Genomic DNA, 14521 nt, shown 5'->3' on the forward strand with positions numbered 1-14521 from the left:
TATTGCAAATAAGCCAATAACCAATACGCCAAGAAATCAGTCAACATAACCAACCTCTTCAGAACCGTCAAGTTTCTCTAACATCAAGTTCCAAGTCAGCAACTAGGCTGGAAGAAAGAGTAAACAAAAAGAGTCCTACAATAAAAATCAAGTATAGTGAGTGGGATGCTTAAGTTACAAATGTAGAGTAAGAATGACTCCAAAATATCTATAAAGACATCCTCAGAGTAAAATACTGTTGGATCACAGTCAGCTAAAATTCCTGGAAGAGATAAAATGGATATTTTTTTAAGTTAAGAATGTTTTCTTTTTTTAAATAAATGAAAGCACTAGCTTATGAATAAAACAAAATGAAACAAAAAACTGAAAAGAAACCAGAGCTATGGAAGGAAAAAAGGAAATCAACAACTTGATATAAGAATCTCAAAACCTTACCTAAATAAAACAAACAAAAACCCCACAAGTTGGATTAAAGCAGATTGAAACTAGTAACTCTGACATAAACTATCAGCAAAAAACAAATGAATTGAAAAACAGTTTGAGAAAGAAAGCTTAATAAGTATAGAACCTAAACACTATGTCAATAAATCACAAAATAACCATATTTCTTATAACAAAAAAGGCAAATTAGAAATATAATAAATCATTTCATCATTTGAAAGAATATCCTGGAAGAAACTTCACAGTGAAAACTTCGTGAAAAATGAAAAAAAGTGGAAAAAAGGTCCACATGACAGCCATAATTCAGAGGTTTCAGGTTAAAACAACAATACTCAACAACTAATCTAGCAAAAGGGCTGGCTAGGTGGCACAGTGGATAGAGCACTGGCCCTGGAGTCAGGAGTACATGAGTTCAAATCCAACCCTTGGGCAAGCCACTTAACCCCATTTGCCTTGCAAAAACCTAAAAAAAATCTAGCAAAATAAACAATCCAAACAAAAGAACTACATGCAGACAGAAAAGAGTACCCAGCAATCATCACTATATATTTAGAAATATTTCTTAGATTGGATTGAGAATCTCGAGCTAATTTGAGAACTAATCTCATATTTGTTGTTGTGGCTATCATTGTTGTCATCATTGCAATGTCTCAAATGCCCATCATTTATTGAAGAACTATCCTTTTCATTGAGGATTAGACTCAGGTTTGCAAAGTTTGTCAATTTGTGTTGCATCATGAATTCTTTGCTCTTTGGAACACATTTTTCCATTTCCTCTTGTAGTATCTTATGAATGTAGAATAATTTTATGTTATTCAAATGTTCTTTTCTTTATACTTGAAGGTTTCCTCTAAACTTTTGCATAGTTTGGAGTTTGCCATTGAAATTGTTAAGTTAAAATATATATATCTTGGAGTTTATAGTACAGTTTTGCTTTTTCTTTTCCTGGAAGTGATGTAGAGATTCTTTTATTTAAGTGACCTTTAGCATTCTGTGTGTAGAAGTCTGGGGTATTTTTCTTATGTGTGTGTGTGTGTGTGTGTGTGTGTGTGTGTGTATGCATACATACACATATATGTTTTTGGTTTTTATTATCAAAATCAGGGTTTTTTAATTTGTTTTCTGAGATACTTATAAACTTCGAGATGTCTATACGTTGTCTTTAAGCATATAAACATATAAATAAATTTCTTTTGTATAGAGATAATATTATTTTTTGTTTCTCTTCTTCCAGATTGTCTTTTATTCTTTATTTCTGTGATCTCAGTCAATTGTCCTTACATTTCTTTGGAGACATCACTGTGGATTTTTCTTATTTCAGTTATTTCCAATGTGTGGGGCATCTATCTTGCCTTCATGATTCGTCTTTTATTTTAAACATTCAGAAATATCCTGCTTTGGTTCCATGTTTTTTGGGAAAACACTGGGTCCTATGTTTGTTCAGCATTTATTGATTTTCCTTTGTCATAATTTAGTCAGAGGTTGTTTGGAAGCCAAATTCCTGTCTGTTAATTTCATCTTTATAGATTGATTTGTTTCTCTGCTCATAGTTTTTAACTATTTTTTTTTCTCTTGTGATATTTGGTAATTTTGATCTGGTATACTCTATCTCCTTTCTTCTACCTCTTAGTGCACTTACAGACTCAAGGGTCTACTTAACTCTTTCATGAGGTCTTGAATCTCTTAATTGTAATTTCTCAGAAATTATTTTAATGTTTTTATTTATTTTATCTGTGGTCATTCCCTTTTCCTCTAATAACTGTAAACTGTGGGATAAACCTAAGCACAGTGCTTTGCAAATAATGAGCATTTAGTAAATATTTATTGAAAGGATGAATATCACACTTATGAGTCATTCAACTTGGAATTTGTTAAAACTTCCTACATTATTTATAGATAAGCTTTTCTTAGCCATGGTTGTTCCAGTTTATTATTTATAAATTTGAACTCATATAAGACTTTAAATTTATCAATATCAAATCATATCTAATTAGATTTGTTCAAAATATTCTAACTTGTCAATTTATCTTTTTCATCCTTACTCTCTCGTATCCACTATCTAAGTGATTCCTCTAAGATTTATAACATCTGCATATTTAACTAGAATACCTTCTATGCCTTTGATCAACTCATAAATAAACATGCTAAGCAGCATGGGTTCTAATCAGATTCATAAGCACTTCACAGGACATTCCTGCCCAAGCAGAAATTGGATGATTATTCATGACTACTCTTGAACTTTGGTCATTAAAAGTTTACTTTGGTTCTCAGTTATGAATGAGAATTCTGTTACACATGACATCAGTAACCTGGCAAATTCATGACTATGTGATCCCAACACTCCTATAATTTCTTTTGTCTATTTACCCTTCTCTCTTAACATTTCTATGAAAAAGAGAAGATTTGGAGAAAGTATGACCACCCGTTCTAAGGACATCAGTGACAGCTTTTGTAATTGATAAATCATATTGTACTAGATGAACAAAGGAAAAAAGCACCAGTCAATATAACTCTACTCCCAAAGGCTGACAGTCTGTTTTCTGGGTTAAAATTAATCAGATTGATTTTATTCCTAAAGTAATCCTATAGCAGTTGATATTAAAGTCTAAATTTAAGATAATTTTAGCCAGAGATTTTTTGGTTAAAAAACACTTGTGGTATTTAAAATAGTCTTGGGTCTCTGTGAAGTAAACATGGCTTGTAAATCAGTATGAAAACATGATTCATGAACATGCTGCTTTTATGACTACTGGGATAGTTCTCTGGAGGTAGATATGTAAAAATTATAGCTCTCAAATTCAGTCACTAAAATGGAGATATGCTTTATTCTTTATCTTAGTTACTGTGTAGACAAATATCATCCTTATTGAATTTATTCTTAAAACTACTCAAATTTATTATGTTAGTTGCTTCTTTCTTGTCATGTAATCAAATTGAATGGTTTTTCTCTTAATTTATTACTCAAAAACTATGCAGCAAGGTAAATGTCAACCATAATGATGCTGTTTGTTATGATGAAAATATCAGACCGAATTCTGAAAGAGGGAACATTGCTTAATTCATCAAAGCATAGTATTGTAATAGAGTATAATGATTATATTCATTAGATATTTTGAAGAAAGAAATATTTAATTTTCTCAAGGGTAAATGTTAAAGCCTATAAATGCTAGCTATGAATAGTTGGTTCCTTATTTAAAAGACTTATGTAAATTTTTCTTATATAAAATCAATTTAGTTAACTCTAAATCTGATATTTTAAAACAATGTTATTATATTACAAATTATGTAATCAAATTACATATTATTATGTAAAACATTGTTTCCAAAGTACTTTATATCCATTTGCTACTTAAGTAACTCTGAGAGGTAAGTAATGCTATTACTGTTATGCAGATGAGTAAATTGAAACACAGTTTATAAGATTATAATATAGTGAAGACTTTGGCCTCACTCTCTAAGAGCAAAGCCAACTACATTTGTCCCTTAGAATTTCTTCCCTATTCCAGGTATGTATCCCCCACCCCCCTCAATTCTCAGTCACATTGCTCACCAGTGACTAATATCCCAGGTCCTTTTAATCAATTAGCTATTACAAAGAGATATTTATTTCAGAGATATAGTAAGGAAATAAATCTAAACATCTCACTCAAGGACCTTGGAGATTATATTCAATCTCCTTGATACAACTTTGTTTTCTAAGGAGAATGAGGTCAATCTTAACACAGTTTCTACAAAGCATTAGCTCAACCAAATTTTCATTTGAATGTAGCAAGGAGACTCAACTATTACTGGGCAGGTATTCATAAGTATTCAAGGTATTCAAAGGTATTCAAAGATCCTCCCTCAGAGCATCAGTGTAAGAATGACTTAAAAAATATAGCCTCATTCAACTCCCAGACTCCTGTTCAAATTTTCCTGTCATTTCTGTAAAGTGTATTTTATGAATCAAATGATTGAATTATAGAGCTCTAGGTAATAAAATATAAAACAACCAAGTAGAAGGTATGTACTCTATAAAGCAAAATGTATGCATCCACATGTATTACTTAGCTTTGAGAATCTTTATAAAAATTAGTCATAGGTTGTTAGAGTATTAAAACCTCATAAGCCTTCAAAAAGGCAAGAAGTATAAAGCACATCTTTTTCTGTCCAGTGCAGTAAAAATCACTAAATGTACATCTAGTAAATTACAAAACTAGAACTTTGGAATCCAGGTTTCCTGACTATAAATACATTGCTTTGGTTTCACTGGCTGTTATTATGGGACAATTCAAATTTCTTTTCCATTTCTGAAGAGTATAGCTATCTATCTATCTATCTATCTATCTATCTATCTATCTATCTATCTACTGTCAAATGATTGAATTACAGAAATCTAGATTATGAAATATAAAAAATGAAGTAGAAAGTATGTGTTCTATAAAGTAAAAGCAAAGTGTGTGTATGGACATACATTTTTTAGTTTTGAGAATATAAAAATTAGTCATGGGTTGTTAGGGCATTAAATTCTCATAAACATTCAGGAAAGCAGAAGCATAAAACATATTTTTAACTGTCTAATGAAATAAAAATCATATTTAATGAAGAACATTTGAAGAAGGATTCATACTTAAATTAGGATGAATGGGTTAAAGAAAATCCTAGAACGATAAATAAGTCAAAGAAAATTTCAATAATAAGACAATGGGTCAACACTTTTGGTGTGAAGACTAAGCAATCCTTAGGGGAAAATTTATATTTTTATAAATTATTTGTCAATAAAGGATAAAAAATACATAAATCAATGAATTAAATATGTAACTAAGAGAAACTGGAAATGTAGCAACTTAAAAAAACTGCTACAAAAAAAACTAACTGTAAATCAGCATAGTGATAAAAATAAATCCCATTACACTGGAAAATTAAACTATGAGCACCTAAAATTTTAAAATGAAGATTTAAAAAGATAAATCATTAGCTAATCTGATATTAAAGAGAAAACACCAAATGACCAATTTTGAAAGTGCAAATATGGAATTCATAGCAAAATAACAAAAATAAATGATAAAAAATATTTTGTACAATTGCATGTTGATGCAATTTGTACTAAATTAAATGGATGAATATTTATAAAGAGATACCCAGATTTATAGTATATGAAATAAAATATTTTCACCTGTTTTTCCAATTATATGCAATAGTTTTCAACAATCATTTTTTTGCTGGGTTTTGATTTATCAGAATTTCAAAGATATTTTAATGTGCACTCTCAATCTTCATTTATAATTATTTTCATTTTATGCCTATTTCAAACAATATATGAAAACTCTTATTCATCATATTATGTTGGCTTATCTTTAGTACTTAGTGACTAGAGAATAAATTGTGCTAAACTTGCATCAGGAGACTAGTATTTCAAATTCTTAGATAATGGCAGGTGTGGGCTTTTTCTGAAGATTTTTGGATATGCTTTTTGGGGAGGCAGGGGGAGCAAGGCAGTGGTGAGTAAATGATTTGCCCAGAGTCAAATCCTCCTGACTCTAGGGCCAGTGCCCTACATTCTGTACCACCTAACTGCCACTTGGATATTCTTTAAAGATCATGCTGTAAAGGATAGTGCAAAAGAATCAGAATATATCTATAGTTGTTTTTTTTTTTTAGTCTTTCAGTAATGTTCTATGAATTCTCAGATCCCTTTTAACTTTACACCTATGGTCCTGTAACAATCAAAGTTGGAAAAAGATATTCAGTATAGCAGATATCTAAACATATGAAGAAAACTATAGATAGAAGATAATGATTTTATTTGTGAAATGATTATATTATTATCAAGCAGAAATTAGATTACTATGGAATATCTCAGATTTATAAAGCAGTCGTCCAGTCCAACCCCATTCATTTTCTGGGTGAAAAACTAAATTAAGTGTTTCCAACAATCCCCCAATAAAGAGAGTGGAGATTATAAATGGAAGGGTCTGGATTATTATGGCCTGGAGGTCACAAAGAGTAGAATATTACTGAATAACCAAAACCTTAAGAAGTAACACATACCTGCTGTCATGTAAGAATATGAAATGTAAGTCTTGTTACTTTTTTCTTCACAATTTACTCCTTGATCACCATTTTGCTCCATTCTTGAATAATCCATGAAGGTTTACAGTAAAGGATATTACATTTTGAACTAACAGTATAAATTTATTTTTAAAATTATATGCCATACAGCGTATCCTACAGGAAAACTAAGAGTGTGTTTCTGGAAGTCACTAAGATTTACAAATTGTATTTCAGAGCGAGAGAGAGAGAGAGAGAGAGCAAGAGAAGAGAGAGAGATTTCATTATCACAAATGGTTATGGAGAGAAGCAAAGAATAAAATCTATTGTTCAAGAAAAATGTTAATTGTAAAGGAGAGAAACAATGACTACATTTATACTTATTTACTATAGCTATAATGTTATGCTTCCATTAACTTTTGTCTGATGGATGAGATACTAGCTACAAACAGTCAAAAAGCATCATACCAGAATGGACCAGCAATCTAATCAGATCAGCAAATTATGAGGGTTTTGTCTATGAATTATTCTTCAATACCCATGAACACAGAATATTTCATTTTATGTAAAGTTTATGCATAAATTGAAGAAGACATTCATTAAATCTTAACATTTTATATCAAATGTTCGGAATCACGAAGTAACATCTCAGATTCAAGTTACCTTTGTTTTCTTTAATTCTCTGTTTATTATGTATTTTGTTATGTGTAAAGTATTCAGAATACTGAGTCAAAACAAAGCAGTCTCTGCCACAAACAAATTAATTCTCCCCTGGGAGAACAATGTGAAGACTGATAAAGAAATGCAATACATCCAAAGTTACTGCATAGTACCATTTTTTTAAGGGAGTGGATAGCATCTAAGTAGGATATCCCAGTCCACCTAAGTCTTAGAGGGAACTAGTGATGCTGATAGGTGAGGACAGGATGAGCAAGCCTTAGATGGATGATAATCTGTGGAAAGGCAAATGAAGGGATGGAATGTCAACTACAGAGAATCAGTCTGTTTGGCTAGATAGTTGAGTTTGTGAGTTGTAGTAGTGGGAGAAATCTAGAAAGATAGATTAGAACCAGATAGTGATGGGCTTACAGTGTATGAGGAATTTATGCTTTATTCAATCAGGTTTAATTTGGTGCGGTAGGCAAGGCAAATGAAATTCTTTTTTTACACAACCAAAAAACTAGGGCTTAGAAAGGTGGAAGTGACTTGTCCAACTAGTAAAGAGAGAAACCCTAGTAAAGGAAAAAAACCCTTAAGATCAGATCTTATGACCAGAATCAACCTATTCACAATATGAAAGGTAGGGTTAAATAGGGATTGACTCAAGGGCAGACCATGGAAATACTTTGTAAAATTTGATATGTTTTTTTTAAAGTCATTTTCTCTCAAAAATCAGAGTTTAAAAACAATTCTGGTAGATTTCTAACACAGATTTTAATTGAAAATTTTTATATGTGCAATTAAATCCATGTTTTAAAAATGATTGAGCATGTTTCTATTTCTTAGTGTCTTCTCACTCCTTTCCAACCTCCTCCACATGCAGAGAGGCTATCAGATTTCCATTTCCATGTGCCTATGGAGTTTGCTTTTTGTCATTCAAATTGAAGTCACAATATAAGCTTCATTGACTGTGATTCTATGGCAAATAATGAAGTTGTGGGGGTGGAGAGAAAGACAGAAATTTAAGGCCCCTGCAATGGGTCTGGAGATCCATTTACTTAAGCACCCTTCTTTGTTGACCAGTTAAACAATTTATATGCTAAGATTTCTTATAAGAACACTATGACTTGAACAAAATGAATAAATTAGCATCAAGCTCTATTCTAGCTCTCAACCTGCTTGCAATATGGTGGCTATATTGAATTGAATGACAGAATTCCGAATGAAGGACTATATTCAGAATGTTCAGAATTCAGGACTATCCTAGGCTCAGAAAAAAATTCTCTTTGAGATCATTTAGCGAATAGATTATATCCAAACAGATTCCCTTCTTTTTCAAAACCCCATAGACTTGAGGATATTCTAAGGTCCATCCTGAACTTTGAAACCTAGAATTGTTGGAGCTAATGACATGTAGATAGAAATTTCTTGGTCAAATTTACTACATGATGATTCAAGATTATGAACTGCCATCTTTTCTGTTCCTTAAAAATTTCAAATATTCAGGTATACATTTACTTTGATTTTTCCTTCTTCAGTAAGATAAAAAGCAACTTTCTTTATAAACTCATGCTATTTTACAAGTTCTAATCTTGGATAAAAAAATAAAAGTTTAAAATCCAAACCAGAAATGTGACTGCACACTAGGAATAAATAAAGTGATATTGAGGTAGTCAAGATTATACCATAGAGGGGCGGCTAGGTGGCGTAGTGAATAAAGCACCAGCCCTGGAGTCAGGAGTACCTGGGTTCAAATCCGATCTCAGACACTTAATAATTACCTAGCTGTGTGGCCTTGGGAAAGCCACTTAACCCTGTTTTCCTTGCAAAAAACCTTAAAAAAAGATTATACCATAGGTATTTACTTGCTAAATTACACTCTTTCCCTTTAATCTTCTTAGTAAAAGAATGGAGACAATTGCATAAGTAGGACTCCAAGAATACTTCCCTCCCTTGGGAAACCTTTTATTAAAGGAAATGATCCTACAATCCCTCTAAGATTTCATTTCATTATTGGCCTTTGCCTTATCAGACATACTCAAAGTCATCAGAATTCTAACTTGCCACAAATTTGAATTAGTTATTAATGCAAGACTGCTCTGTCTTGTCCACAGGAGGTTCAATCAACTTTGACTAATTTTCTGTGTTGCCTCTAGAGGGAGTTTGAGTTCTTTTGAAATTCAGAGAAATTTAGGAAAATTTCTTCTGTCTCCACTGGAAGTCAGGGTCTCTGATTTTTAACACTGTAAACTTCTCTGTTTCTGAATATCATCAAAAACCTGATGAAGGTCCTTATTTTCAAATTGACTAATCCCAGCATACAGTCAAAACCTTGATCTCTCCTCTTGTTTCAGGATAAAAGGTCACTAAATAATGCAATTTAAACTTAGAGATCTTTAAACTTATGTAACAGCATCCAAACAATAGCAATGGATTGCTTATCTTAAAAAAAGGAAAAAAAGTCTACAATATCGAGTATAATTGAAGGTTTTCATGAACATCTCTGAGTGTTTGTGTTCATCCTCTGTATTCTAATTCAGTGGCTTTTGATTCTCTATCTAGCACAGGGACTTCTAAATTTAGAAGTGTATCTGCTGTTTTAAACTCTTTGGGTAAAATGAATTTCAGGGAAACTTCCTTCCCTTTGCCAGCTCAAGGGTCACTCTCCTGATGCCATCACTTTTCTGCTCTACAGCTTCTAGATAATCTTTCAACACAGGACAGCAGCACATTGTTTGCATTTTTTAATTTTTATTTAAGTCAGAAAAGTTGTGAGGAAAGCAAATGTGAAAATATTTAAAATAGAATGTTAAAATTAACCAGGGTACCATTTGGTTATTAGGGTTTTTAGCATATAAATGGAAATACAAGTTGGACCTTGAATTCAATGTATGTTGCCGATTTAAATGGGATTGGTCAATAAGGTGCAGTGAATTGTTAAGTTCCACAATATTCATAGCATACAAAAGATTAAATTTGTATCAGACATGAGTGCCATCTTGTGGAGACATGCTAGAATATAATAGGGGAAGGGTCCATTGTCCCTAATGGTAACTTTTTACCTTCCTTCAAAAGCGTTTTTGGATTTTATTCATTATTCTATGTTAGTTGCCAATTCATCCTCTAGGCGAAAGAATTGAAACAGCATGTAATTGAGAACCATAGACTGGGCACTTGGCTCCCTGGACCTAGAAACACGCTTCTGGGTTATCTGTAAGAGACAATTAAAAGAAACTTTCTCTTAACTAGTATGTCACTAGAAGAAAGAGGAAAATAGACTATTAAGCACTTAGAAATGCTATTGTTGAATTAACAATAAACATTCCCTTAAGTAAGTAGAGACAATTGTATTATATACTGGTGCAACAGGGAACAACCTATTAAAATTAAGGAGGAAAAAAAGAAAGATATTAAAAGAAAAAGAAGATGAGGGTAAAACTGAGAACAAAATTTACAGACCACCAAACTTAAAAAGAGATTAATCAATGGAAGGATTAATACAAGGAATGGAGGGAGAATTCTTTGAGTTTATACATACATACATATAGAGAAACATTTTATTTTAAGCTTCATTGAAAAGTATGGATATTCAAGTATATAAAATGTGAAAAGTAAGCATATGAGAACAACAATTTTTTTGAAAGACCAAGAATTGTTAAGTATCCAATGCTTCATTATGTATTTACAACTTTTATTATCTAGCAATAGTTCTATTAATAGCTTATCCAAAAACTGTATATATGATCTTTTAATCATGTTTTACATATAGATAAAGATATATATATATAACTTTTGTTATTGATGTCTTTAACTATATAGATTTTGATAGTATTTATATTTTCTGTGCTTTTTTTCATTTTTTTGCACTTCTCATGTTTTCCTAATTTTTTTTTCTGAATTTGGCATGATTTCTATGAGGCTCGAAAAAGTATTCTAATTACCATCATTTATTATAATTTGTTCAGTCATTCTGTCATTGATTGTTTTCAAGTGGGGTTTTATTTTTAGAGTTTAAAAACACTTTAATTATTAAAAATAGTACTTCTAGGAATAACTTTGTAAATACAGTTTCCCCCTTTCAGTCAATAACTTTTTTCTAGTATTCAAATATTTGGGAAAGGTTGGCTTTCAAAACTTCAAATACTTGTTGCGTCCCACATATTGTTTGACATAATAAAAGAAAATTAATTTCAGTTCACTCCAAAAATAACATTTTGAAATGAGGATCCCAAATTGACATTAACAGCCAGGTTATAAGATTGCTTTGTCAGGAGATAGAAAAGCACTGCCCTATTAAGATTTGCTCTATCATATTGTAGATTATGTTTATATTTCAGAAATCACATTGAATTCTAATATACCATGTTTCAATATATGTTTATGTAATATAATTATTGCATATTTTAATAAAAATGCTGATTTCAAGATTGGATGTTTTAGTATCTTTTGTGGTATTTTTAACAGATGAACATAGGGTTTTGAAAACTGAGTTTTTATTCAAACATCAAGGGGTGGCTAGGTGGCACAGTGGATAAAGCACCGGCCCTGGATTCAGGAGTACCTGGGTTCAAATCCAGTCTCAGACACTTAATAATTACGTAGCTGTGTGGCCTTGTGCTAGCCACTTAGCCCCATTTGCCTTGCAAAAACCTAAAGAAACCCCCATCAAATTATTCTTTTAAAAAGCTTGAGAATTAAAATCTAACATTATCTGATTACTAACTAAAACTAAAACCTTTATTTTATTAGGATTATAGGAAGAGATAGAAAGGGTCCCTTGAGGTAATTTCTTCTGATCATTCAAATTCAGAGAAACTACCTTTTTTTCCTCATCTTCAAACAGACAACAAGTGGGAAAACCTTAGGTTTTATCAGGAATCAGAAAGAAATCTTGGTTTTGTACTTTTGGGAATTTTGGGAATACTCTCAAGCTAAAAAATACTAAAATGTTTTAAAGGGATGACCTGAGCTGATATATAAGATACTAAAACACAGAAAAATATGTCTAGTCATTAGATTAAGCTTCACAATTTTTCATATTACCTAAAGTGAAATGTAATAACAATAGTCATAATCAAAGAATAAAAGCTAGCACTTAAATAGCACTTTTGAGTTTTGCGAAGAAAATTATAAATATCTCATTCCATCTTCAGAACCTTGAGACTAGGTGTCATTATTTCCCTCATTTTAATGATGATGATGAAATTAAGATATAGAGAACTTAAATGATTTTAGAGATCCCCAAGGGAGTATTAAGTATCTGAGACTAGATTGAATTTGAATAATTTTGACCTTAGGGTCAGTGCTTATTTACTATATCATCTAGTTGTTTTTAAAAGGGAGATGCTTAATATTATTTCTTTTTTCATATGATGCATTTTATATTAATAGAGTTCTTCACTTAAACTAGCATGCAATTTTCCACTTCTGATTAACTGTTTTTCTTGGAAAAATACATTACAAAGTTGTTTTGCTATCTAGTAATGCAATTCAATTAATTTTTAATACTTATTGAATGTAATTTTAGTAAATTTAATGTAGTACACACATGTTAAAAACAAAAGTATTTTTTTGAAAAGTATGTTACATTCTGCTTAAGAAAAAAACTAATTTAAAGGAAGTTACATTCTACTTAGGGGCAGCTCAGTGATGCGGTGGATAGAACAGAGGGCTTAGAGTTAGGAAGACGAGTTTAAATAGGACTTCAGAATAGGATCTTGGGCAAGTCACTTAACCCTCTTTGTCTCAGTTTTCTCATTTGTAAAGTGAACTGAAAGAGGAACCAGCAAATACATATATTTGTCCGGAAAATCCCACTTGGAGTCACAAAGAGTTGGATACAACTGAACAACAAAATATTCTTTGGGCATATAATTTCTGTACAGATAAGAAAAAAATAAAATGTGCACAGAATATGAAGAAAGTATTTTAAAGTAATTTTAAGAATCGGAGAATACTAAGAATATGGGTGTGGGTAGAGGAGGGATCAGGAAAGATCTAATGCAGGAGTTGGCATTTGACCTGTGCCATGAAGAAAGTTAAACAATTCAGAGACAAAGTTGGTAAAGTTAGTTCCAAATATATGAGAGCTTGGGCTCAGGCATTAAAGAGTGTTTCTGGTCACTCACAAACCAAAGCACAGGTCAGGAGAGTAGTAAACACACCTCTCCTTGGATCATACCACCTTGGAAGAACTGAAAACTTACAGGTCACTGGGAGTATCTCTGAAAACAGCTGCACAAAAACCTTGAAGCTTGAAGCTTGGAACAGTGTGCCTTGACCCTGGAAGCAGAGTCCTAAATTAAGAAAGAGTTAAAAGTCAAGAAATAGACTGGGATAATGAGGAAACAATAGAAAATAAAATCTGTCCATAGAGAGTTACCATGGTGACAAGTTAAACCAAAACACACACTCAGAAGAAGATAGCAAAGTCAAAGCTCTTACATCTAAAGTCTTCATGAATAATATAAATTGGTATCAGACCATGGAAGTGCTCAAAAAGGATTTTTAAAATCAAGTAAGAGAGAGGAAAATTGGGAAAAGAAATGAGTGGTGTGAGAAATTAATGAAAAATGAGTTAGCAGCCTGCTGAAGGAAATATAAAAACAATACTGAAGAAAATAACACTTTAAGAAAACAGGATAGGTCATATAGTAGAAGAGGTACAAAAAGCAAATGAGGAGAAGAATGCCTTAAAAAGCAGAAATGATCAATAGAAAAAGAGGCACAAGAATTCACTGAAGAAAAAAACAACTCTCAAAGTAGAATTCCTCAAAAGAAAAGAGGAACAAAAATTCAATGAAGAAAGTAATTCCTTAAATATCATAATTGAGCAAATGGAAGCTAATGAATTTGTGAGAAATGAAGAAAAAGTCAAAAGAATGAAAAACTAGAAGACAATGTGAAATATCTCATTAGAAAAACAAGTGACCTGTAAAATAGGTGTAGGATAAATAACTTGATTGGACTACCTGAAAGCCATGTTCCAAAACATATGGTCCTGGACATTATCTTTCAAGAAACTATCAAGGAAAACTGCCCTGACATTCTAGAATCTGAGGGGGGCAAAAAGAAATTGAAAGAGTACACCAATTATCTTCTGAAAGAGATCCCTAACTGAATACTCTCAGGAATATAATAGTCTAATTGCAGAGCTCTCAGGTCAAGGAGAAAATATTGTAAGCCAGAAAGAAACAATTCAGGTATTATGGAGTCCCAAACAGTCTAACAGAAGCTTTAGTAATTTCTACATTTAAGGAACAGAAGGCTTGTAATATAATATTCTAGAGGGCAAAGGATATAGAATTATAACCAAAAATCACCTACTCTTCAAAACTGAGTATAATTTTTCAGGGAAAAATGATCATCCAGTGAAATAGAGGACCTTCAA

Source organism: Macrotis lagotis, chromosome 3 (assembly GCF_037893015.1).
Source record: "Macrotis lagotis isolate mMagLag1 chromosome 3, bilby.v1.9.chrom.fasta, whole genome shotgun sequence".
NCBI classification, from domain to species: Eukaryota; Metazoa; Chordata; class Mammalia; order Peramelemorphia; family Peramelidae; genus Macrotis; species Macrotis lagotis.